The following is an 11,110-nucleotide window of genomic DNA, read 5'->3' as shown; positions in this document are numbered from 1 at the left end:
ATCAACTCAATAGTTTTGTTGATCAAATGCTAGTGCCTTAAAGCATGCTTGGTAACTGGCAACCTTCCCCTGTCTAGTTTTGTCAAGCTACTATATATGCTGTAGTATAACCAGTGCTTCATCTAATGACAATGTTGGTGTTGCTCTGCCAGGTCCTGCGAACAAGCCCCACCAATGTATCCATGTGTAGCATTGATGAGAAAGTAGCTTGGGTCAGAAGCAATAGTGTCTCCACCAAGTTTATCTAGGGATGGGTGTGGTACAAGCATGGGTGCATGGACACTATTGCACAAATATTTATTCTGGGGGTGGGGAAATAATGCAACTCCCCAATTCCAGGAGGAAGCACAGAAATAGCTTTCATGTGACTTCCTACTTTCCCAAGTGGCAGGGAGCACCATAGAATCATAGAATCATAGAGTTGGAAGAGACCACAAGGGCCATCCAGTCCAACCCCCTGCCAAGCAGGAAACACCATCAAAGCATTCTTGACATATGCCTGTCAAGCCTCTGCTTAAAGACCTCCAAAGAAGGAGACTCCACCACAATCATTGGTAGCAAATTCCACTGCCGAACAGCTCTTACTGTCAGGAAGTTCTTCTTAATGTTTAGGTGGAATCTTCTTTCTTGAAGTTTAAATCCATTGCTCCGTGTCCGCTTCTCTGGAGCAGCAGAAAACAACCTTTCTCCCTCCTCTATATGACATCCTTTTATATATTTGAACATGGCTATCATATCACCCCTTAATCTTCTCTTCTCCAGGCTAAACATACCCAGCCCCCTAAGCCGTTCCTCATAAGGCATCGTTTCCAGGCCTTTGACCATTTTGGTTGCCCTCTTCTGGACACGTTCCAGCTTGTCACTATCCTTCTTGAACTGTGGTGCCCAGAACTGGACACAGTACTCCAGGTGAGGCCTGACCAGAGCAGAATACAGTGGTACTATTACTTCCCTAGATCTAGATGCTATACTCCTATTGATGCAGCCCAGAATTGCATTGGCTTTTTTAGCTGCTGCATCACACTGCTGACTCATGTCAAGTTTGTGGTCTACCAAGACTCCTAGGTCCTTTTCACATGTACTGCTCTCAAGCCAGGTGTCACCCATCCTGTATTTGTGCCTTTCATTTTTTTTTGCCCAAGTGTAGTACTTTACATTTCTCCTTGTTAAAATTCATCTTGTTTGCTTTGGCCCAGTTGTCTAATCTGTTAAGGTCATTTTGAAATGTGATCCTGTCCTCTGGGGTATTAGCCACCCCTCCCAATTTGGTGTCATCTGCAAACTTGCTCAGGATGCCATCAAGCCCATCATCCAAGTCATTGATAAAGATGTTGAATAAGACTGGGCCCAAGACAGAACCCTGTGGCACCCCACTAGTCACTACTCTCCAGGATGAGGAGGAGCCATTGATGAGCACCCTTTGGGTTCGGTCAGTAAGCCAGTTACAAATCCACTGAATGGTAGCATTGTCTAGCCCACATTTTACCAGCTTCTTTACAAGAATATCATGGGGCACCTTGTCAAAGGCCAGAGACCTTCTGCTATGGTAGCAGTATCCTTGAGAGCTAAAGTTTAACCGTTTGAGGTACAGGACCAGAGACTTATGGTGCTTCCTAGCTGGAAGCCATCAACCACCTATGATTTTTAAATAAACCTTCTCGAATTGCCTCCCTTAAAAATCTAATTGCCCCCCCCCTGTTGGGGGGGTGCCCCACATTGGGAACCACACTTCTAGCCATCAAAACCTTTGAGGAAGCATCTTTGGGTAAGTCTGGAAACATCAACATACCATCAATGCCTATTATGTCAATGGTCCCATTGTTTCACCTCAAACTACATTATAGCATTTGTATTGCATTGAAATCATAAATGCATGAAGAGTAATACCAGGTCAATGAGGGGCAAAAGTGAAATGATACTCAAGATGACAATCAGTAAAGGTCCTATCTAGAAGAAAACACTTTTAACAGAGAGGGGAAAGTTTGTTTGGAGCCCTTCCAGATTATCTTTCTTAAAAGAATATATCCTGATTTGTCCGCAGGGAGATTAGATGGTGTTGGCTATTTAATGAGCATTCATTCTGATATGTCCGCAGGGAGATTAGATGGCAATGAATCCAAGCAAATGAAGTCTGACACTTTCCATTGCAGTTTCCTATCATTTCCCTAATCACAAAAATTCTAGTCTTTTGGGAACACAGATTAGTTGTGCAAGAGTTTGAATCATTTGTATTCATTTTAATGTATTTTTTTCTTGGTTTTAATGTTTGTTGTTTTGTTTTTGCTAAAAGCCGCTTTGAGTTGCCTGTGGCAAGAAAAAGCATCTAATAAAATTAATTAATTAGTAATAATAAAATATAGTTGTACAAGCAAAATTGGCTGAATCCCGCCAGAAAATAGCATCCGTCTGGAAGCCTGCCTGGTTACATTGATCAGATTTGTCTGCTTAACCCGCACAATTTGAAGGCCCGGAGACTAAATACTGAGTTAAGAATCTCTGTGAAAGAAGGAGGTAGCACTTTAATTCCATATTTATATTAGTTCCTGCTCCATCCTATTAGCTGCTATTTGTGCCTTCCAGTTAAGACAAGACACAACTTTCGCCTCACGCTCCCAGGCTTTCCCCCTCAGACCAGACGCTATCTTTTGTTAAACATACACTTGCAGCTGCTAAATGAATTAAGAAATTGCACTATAATTTGCAGGGGCCTCCTTTAATAAAGAAAGTTGAGCATGGCTTGATCTTGATGCCCCAAATTAGAGTAAGTGATGAGAGCAGAGTGGCTTTGAAAGGAAGGCACCACGAGGCAGAAGCATCACAACCAACTTTTCCCCCCTCACACTTTAATGCACTCATTAAAATCAAAGGCACAATTGCTCACTGAAATAGCACCAAAATGCATCTTTTAATCAGCTGACACAACTCTATAAAAGGCTGCATGTTCTCCCCTTACGACTGCACCCAGTAGAATCCAGATGAAATTTCTCACACTTCAAAGGTCTCCACACATCTTAAAAGGGAATATAAACTGCATAAATGAAAGGAGGATTTCTCGGCTGATGGGACCAACCACACAAGGCTTTTTTTTTTATGTATGAGCAACACCCTCTCAGCTTATACGCTGCGTTGCTCTAATGACTCAAAGGGGTGCTCCGGAAAGCTAAATAATACATACACCACATACAATTCCATTTTCCCCCTCAAGCAGCGCTAGTAATTATTCCAATTTACATAACTTGGAAGAACTTGGGACGAAGTGTTTAAAATGAATAACCAGAGAGGGACATGTGAAATGAGGCAATATGTCCCACTGGCATGCCTCTGAAAAAGAAAAGTTGACTCTCCAAAATGCAAGGTTTTTATTTCTTACCGAGCTTGAGGGCTAAATGCTAAACTTTTGTAGTTGCATAGATCAAGTCTGGGGAGCTTTTTTCATCCCAAGGACCACATTTCCTTCTGGAATCCTCCAAGGACTGCACACCACATCTTTTGTACAGTAGACTAGTTCCTACACACTCCCACATACACCCTCTCTTTCATCTGTTCAGACAAGCAACGTGTATTGTTATTTATTCATTAAAATGTTTGAATACTGCTGCTCATTTTTAAAAAAAATCCAAGAGGTTTACAACCACAAATACATACAATAAAAACCATATAAAAATAGGGTTGCCAGACTCAATAGTGGGCAGGACTTCTGTGCCTTTAATTGCCCTGCTCTCTTTTGAGTCTGGAAACCTTAAAGAGAAACCAGCAGACCCTTTGTTTAATTTCCAAGCAAAGGGTCTGCTGGTTTCTCTTTAAGGTTTCCAGACTCAAAAGAGAGCAGGGCAATTAAAGGCACAGAAGTCCTGTCCACTCTTGAGTCTGGCAACCCTATATATAAATTGAAAGCCAGAATTCAAGGGCACATTCCAGCCAAGCAAAAGAAGCTGGGCTGCAAAGCAAGACCAGTGAGGGTGTGGTCTGAAAAGAGTTTTGAGGGCCAAATAGAGATCTGGAGCACTACATTTGGTTCCCAGACCGGAGGTTCCACACCGCTGGCATAAATAATCTCGGTAATATATATTCCAACTACCTCAGAAGGTGGTGGACTCACCTTCATTGGAGATTTTTAAACAGAGGTTAGATGCCCATCTTTTTCCGTTGCGATTCTAGCATTGCAGAGGGTTAGGCTAGAAGAACCTTGTGGCCCCTTTCCATTCTAGATGGTTCTTATCTTTATAATATGTGAACAATTAGCTCCCCTCTCTCACTGACACATACATGGGCCCAAGCACTTGCCTCCCCTCACAGGCCATGTCGTGGGTACACGAAGGTAGAGAGAACTTTCAGCCAGAGCAGGCTGCACACACAAAAGAGTACTGTACTAGCATGACGACGCACTTACACAAATATGTATTAGAGAGAAAAGATTGATTGCACAAGCAGGGATAATCATAAAATGCTCAAACATTATCCTCGTTGTGCAAGCGGAACCTGATAAACTCTTTTATTGGGGGGTTAATTATTATTTCAAATACATCCATATACAAACCAATATATACTTCTCCAGGAGTTCCCTTGCTTACCAGAAGTTATAGTCAGGCAAAGTAATGAATATTACCTATTAACATATCTGCCTAATACAAAATAGGTATGAAAAGAAAATAATGCAATTTGATGGTTTAAGGTTATGTATTTTGTACGTTTTGTCATGCAGAGTTGACAATTTGTGTTTTACAGCTCAGACCACAAAAAATGACTCATGGTTCAGAGCTTTAACGGTTTTTATGAAGACTAAGGCTCTACCAATCTCAGCATCTCCTATAATCAAATAATTATTATCCAAGTCCATAATTTTCAGCAACTGTAAACATCTAAATTTATAGAAATAAAACAAAGTGCAAAAAAAACCTCTCATAAATAAATGCAAATAAAAACCTGGCAGTTAAAACTCTCTTTCCCAATTTTATAAATAAATAAATAAAGGGAAGGGAGAGAACTCCAACCATAATTTCTCCATTTAGGCACTCGCAATGCATACAAATGAAAAAGATGCTTAAAGCTGATCATTTATCAGAGCTCCGAAGAAGTAAATCTATAAAAACAAAAAGCTTAAAAATAAAAATTGATTTATATTATTGGCTGAAATTACATAAAACAAGCATTACGTTGATTGTTACTGCCACTGTTGAACATATATTTAGAACGGAGGTAGGGAACTACCAGCCCAAAAGCCAGATGTGGCCCCTGAGACTTTTCCTGCTTGGCCCTTAGCATCTCCTCCTCCACTGCAATTGGGCTTGGTAAAAGCCATCTACTAGAGCCAATAGAATACTTTTTCAACTCTAGTTGCTGATGGGGTTGCTTCAGGGGTTCACAGCTGGGGAGAGGGGTTAGAATCAGTGCAGAGGCACAGGGCATAACACTGATCATAAAAGTGCCAGTGACGCTGATTGCTTGAGTGGCAACTTTAATAGCCCACTCCTATGAAAGGCAGCAGGGACGCGGGTGGCGCTGTGGTCTAAACTACAGAGCCTAGGGCTTGCCGATCAGAAGGTGGGTGGTTCGAATCACTGCAATGGGGTGAGCTCCCGTTGCTTAGTCCCAGCTCCTGCCAACCTAGCAGTTCAAAAGCACGTCAAAGTGCAAGTAGACAAATAGGTACTGCTCTGGCGGGAAGGTAAACGGCGTTTCCGTGAGCTGCTCTGGTTTCGCCAGTAGCGGCTTAGTCATGCTGGCCACATGACCCGGAAGCTGTCTGCGGACAAACAGCGACTTACTCGGCCAGTAAAGCGAGATGAGCACCGCAACCCCAGAGTCGTCCGCGACTGGACTTAATGGTCAGGGGTCCCTTTACCTTTACTATGAAAGGCAGCTGAAAGGCCTGGACATCATTCTCTGGAATGATGGGTGGTATTCAACTAACTGTAACACATCTCATCAATGCAAGGATTTCGTCTTACGTAAGAGGACCTTCCCCACCACCACCTCCCTCCCTGTGCACACCCTGAAAAATGCTACAATTCCCAGAATTCCCTGTGAAGAAGGATTGATTGTTAAACCACTCTGGGAATGGTAGCTCTGGGAGAGGAATCAGAGATGCCTAACTACTCTCAGCACCCTTAACAAACTGCAGGTCCCAGAATTCTTTGGGGGAAGCTATGACTGTTTAAAGAGTCGTCATTTAAATATATGGCGTGAAGGTGTCCTTCATCTGAACAGAATAGAGGACAAGAGACCCTGGGCAATCTCTGAAAGTAGCATAAAGGGGAAGGGCTGGAGCTGTGCCGCCATTTTCACTGAGTCCAACAGGACTGGTGATCCACTAGTAACCACGTTAAGTACTACAGTCAGGAGCCACTCTTGGTGCTGCAACCACTGAAACATTGTGGAGTCTGAAGGCTGGACAATCGGTTTCTTTACTGTGTGATATGTGAGCTTGGCCACACTTCACTTGTCCCATGCCTAGAAAATACGAGTCCAAGCGGTTTTCCATTTGCCCTGCCAGTTTTCCTGGCCAAACCTGCTCATTACCTCTGAATCAGAGCAAACATGAACCCACCGAAAACTCAATTGATGTTTGCTCCAGTTTGGTGGTCAGGTTTTCCTGAAGAAAAGCAAAAGGCCCTAAGAGAGGACCAAATCATAATGAAGCAACCTGGGCTTCTTTTTTTCACCAGACACCAACTAGGGTAAACCATATTGGGCCAGCCAATATAAATATTAGACAGGGAGCCAATGAAGAGAGCTGTACTTTGGTCACAATCCAACCTAGGCTGTTGCCCATGTACAGCATCAGCAGCCACACCACTGTCTGCTGAAGTGCAGTGGAAGTCCCCAAAACTGTTATGTAGCACAGAAATGACTGGAGGAAAAAGCTGTGCCAGGGGCAGGAATGGAGACAGTTCAGTTAAACACTATCCTAAAGGGCATTTGATACCTCACACAGCTTGCCATTTGACCTGCTTCATGCAACCTGATTCATAAGCCTGACTAGTAGTAAGCGCCTATAATAAGATTACAGTCAAAAGACCACACAGAAGACATGGCATGTGCCACTTGTCTCACGTGGGCCTGCACACATTGAAGTGCTCAAGGCAGGTGGACTTCCCACCATCACTGGCGGCTCCTCCACTGGCTCCTTCTTCCCCCAATTTTTGCTCCCACATTAACAGCAGCAGCAGCACAGGTGTTCGGGGGCCATTGCACAATATCTCCATAAGGAAGAGTCGTTCTTCAGAGGTACCATGGATGAGGTCGCCCCAGACAGTGCCAGCTCTGCCACCATTTTGCAAATACTGCTGTGAAATCTTAAACAATATTTGTTGCAGCAACAGCAAGCAAGTCTATGCACGCACCGTGCATACATGGGCTGCTGTTTCTATGTGTCCGTTTAAGCACCTTTATCCAGTTTTATGCCTCTGAAATCCATCCCATTGTTTCCCATCTATTTATCTATTATATATATATTTGCACTGTGTTAGTACTCCACACCATCACCATATGTTCTGCAAAGCTTCTTTTTTAAAAAAAAAATCAGGTTTTCCAAAATACCAGATTTGCGCACAGGAGCAATACTTCTTTAAAAAAAGAAAGAAAAATATTATTTCAAAACACATTGTGGCATGTGTTTAGGTATGTGTTTTCCAATACACCAGATTTGCACAAAAGAGCAATCAATTTGTTTTTTTGTTTTTAAAGAAGTGTGTTGCTCCAAGGCAGGCAAGGATTTGGAGTTGCTTGCCTTAAAGGCTGCTGCTTCCTTTCCTTCCTTTTTCTTTTCCAGCCTCCTATACCTGCAAGGGCAATTTTTATTTTTAATAGAGATGTTTTGTGCAAGAGATGTTCTGCACCAAAGAGATGTTTTAAAAATAAAAACACCTCAAATGTGCCTTCAGCAACCAACAGTGGAAAAGGGCAGGCTCCATCCTTTCCTTTGGGTTGATGGAAAGGAAACGGCTGGGGGTGCTATAGAAAGCACCCAATTAAACATTATTACACATGTCGAAAGGCCTACCCATACAATGCGCTACAGCTCATTCACAGTCAGGTAGCATTCAATTTTATATTGAATTTTCTTCCTTTATCAGGTTATTCACAGATCAGGAAAGTCTGAAATTAGTGGAAGGGAAATAGGAACTGCTACTTGGATAAGAACATTTTGTGGATGCCACAAAATGGAAGAGGCACAACCTACTTCAGAGGGTTGTTGTGAGGGTGAAATGTAGAGAGGAGGAGAAGTATACACCACCTTGAGCTCTTTGGAGGAAATATTGAATATGAATGTAATAATAAATAAACACAAGCAAGCAATCAGCTTCAAATCCATATTCAACTCCAGGGTGAATGTGCTCTAAGTTTCACAGTAGTCAACATTTAAACTTTAAATAGGTCCTGCCTGGGCCACCTTGCCCACATGCCTCACTCTGAGGAACAACCCTCAGATCAAGGCGTAGGTGTCAGGCTTTGGGGGATCGAATTCCTCCCCCGGTGGCAGTAAATAAGCAGATCAAACGAAAAGAGCAGTCTTACCAGATAAGTTATTTAATAATCACGGCAAGAGACAAAGGAATGCATATCTCTCTTTAAAAAAAATATGGTGTTGCTCCCAGTAAAGGTTTGCCCCTCCGTCCCCATTAATCTACGTCAGGCCTACGCCGGGTAATCGGAGCTTGTTACTGCTGTGCTTTCTGTTCTATCACTTTCCAAGCCCGTCTAGTCTTAGGCGGGGGGGGGGGGGTTCAGGAATCCTGTCCAAGGACATTGAATCTGCCAGCTGGCTCTCAACATTTCCTCTTCTAGCTCTTCCTCACCCAGTATTTTGCAGCTTTCCCCCCTTTGGACTATGCCCTTCTGCAAATCACTGTTCTAAATCAATATTGTACTGTCTTCCTGCCCTTGGGAAAGTTCAGAAAAAGGGGGGGGTCCAGTCCCTGACAGTAGGTACCATTCCAGAACGCACTTTAGGGATGTCACCACCACAGTGATGCTCCTAGAGGTCATGCCACAATGGACCAGGATGAGTGGGTGCAGCAGTAGCTGGCAGCCCAGCAGGTGCAGAGGCAGAGGCAGCTGCAGAAGGGCAAATAGGCAAAAGGCCCTTGATACTCTCCCTAAGCCAATGTGTAGAAACCTCTGGGTTTCGTGTATTGACTTTTGTGCCTGGCCCTTCGCTGGCCCGTGCTTCCCAGAATGAAGCTTTTTGGCTTGGGACAGTTGTTCAACATCCTAGCCCAACCAAATCATAAAATGAAAAGTTTGGCGTGGTGAAAGAGGAAAGAGTAGCTCAATCTTTCCCTCGCATTACTTCTGTCAGAAAGTCTGCCTCTTCTTTTCAGAACTCTGAAAGTGGATATCAGTACTCAAAGACACCCGCCCCGCCCCCCCCAAAAAATAGGACATGAAGAGCTCAATGAGTGCCCAAGGTACGTGTAAAGATCCTTATATTGTTGCTGTTATGAGGAACATTAGTCACTATTTCTGCATTATCTTTAATTAAATTCAAATATTAAGCAGCAATATTTCAGCTGTTTTCATTTATTTTTTATACAGAGCAGCGGGAAAAGCAATTACTCTACATCTCTGATGTGCTAAATTTAATTTTCAAATCACGCCTTTTTTCTTATTTAATTATGAGCACCAAGTCTCTTTCCCCCCCTTAATTCAGTCCTATTCCTGCTCCTGTAAACTTCTGTGTTAGATTATCAGGTGCAGTAAATTGAAAAGGGGAGCAAAGTGACATTGGTTCAGAATTCTACATGAAGGGGGTCAAGAGATTTGTAAACTGACAACAGAAGTGGCATATCTGTGTTCCCCTTGACAAATGCCCCTTACATTAGTGCTGAAAGGAATCCTGCTCCCTAAAGCCTTATCAAAAAAATTCTACTGCAGCTTTGGAGACTAAGGGTTGGATCTTAACTACCGGTAATAGCACACTCCTAGACATGCCTACTCAGAATTAAGCCCTACTGAATGCAATGGTGCTTACTCGCAGATAAGTGCAGTTAGGGTACCAGCCTTAATCGTACCTTTAAGAATCTACTCTAATACAGCCCTGGATGTCGGCTGAATACTTAGTACTATATCATACCAGTATTTGACATCAAGTACATAATAGCCAATGTTAAATTTATTATAGCCCATCATGTAAATAGGAAAAATGTGCCCAGAAAGTAATTTTCTCCTTTGGAAGCAAAGGGACCCAGTAACATTGTTTTACAATTTCTTTAGATAAAGTTTTAGACCAAGGTGAGCAGTTCTACCCGCTAAGGGCTACCCAATTTCCAGCTGGTGGAATGAAACGCAACATAAAGGGTCATTTTAGTTTTATTTGTATCCATGTTTGCTGCAACCCCGCTAAACATAGCTGCCAAGTTATCCCTTTTTTAAGGGAAATTCCCTTATGCTGAATAGGCTTCCTCGTGAGAAAAGGGAAAACTTGGCAGCTATGCCGCTAAAACATGTCCTAACGAACGAGGGATGAGATCGCCGAGGCACAGGAATGAACAAAGAAACGGGATAGTTCGCATCGGCTCTTCATTAATATCATTGCCCCAGTGGCCCATTGAGTGCATTGCGCCGCCTGCGAGCCTTTTCCCACGACGCGAAAAACCAGTAGTAAAAGCAATCTTGCGCCACAATCCGATACGCGTTTACATGAAAGTAAGCCCCGCTGCGTTCAGTTTCACCGAAATGCATCCCTAAGTCATATTTAAGAAAGAAAGAAAGAAAGAAAGAAAGAAAGAAAGAAAGAAAGAAAGAAAGAAAGAAAGAAAGAAAGAAAGAAAGGCAAGAGTCCAGACAGAAGTCAGGCTGTACTAAAATAAATAATCATCTTTCCACATTTCGAAAATAAAGATGGGAGGACTTTAAACAATAACAATATTTAAGGTGCAACAGAGATGGGGGGGGGGGGAGTCCGCAGCGTACTCTGCCACTGGTTACCAAGTATACGTGCTTTCTGCTTTCTTTTTTATTTATCTCGCTACAAGGGCCTGGCCGGCTTGCAGTACAATCCTAGTATAGGCGTCTACTCGGAAGCAAGCCCCGCGAGCTCAAAGGCACTTTCTCCTAGAGGCAAGCGTACAAAAAGCATTGCAGCCTCGAAGCGCCCACAAGTGACCCT

Source organism: Zootoca vivipara, chromosome 7 (assembly GCF_965207765.1).
Source record: "Zootoca vivipara chromosome 7, rZooViv2.hap1.1, whole genome shotgun sequence".
Classification (NCBI taxonomy): Eukaryota; Metazoa; Chordata; class Lepidosauria; order Squamata; family Lacertidae; genus Zootoca; species Zootoca vivipara.
The sequence above is the reverse complement of the archived record's forward strand: the minus strand, read 5'-3'. Positions refer to the sequence as shown.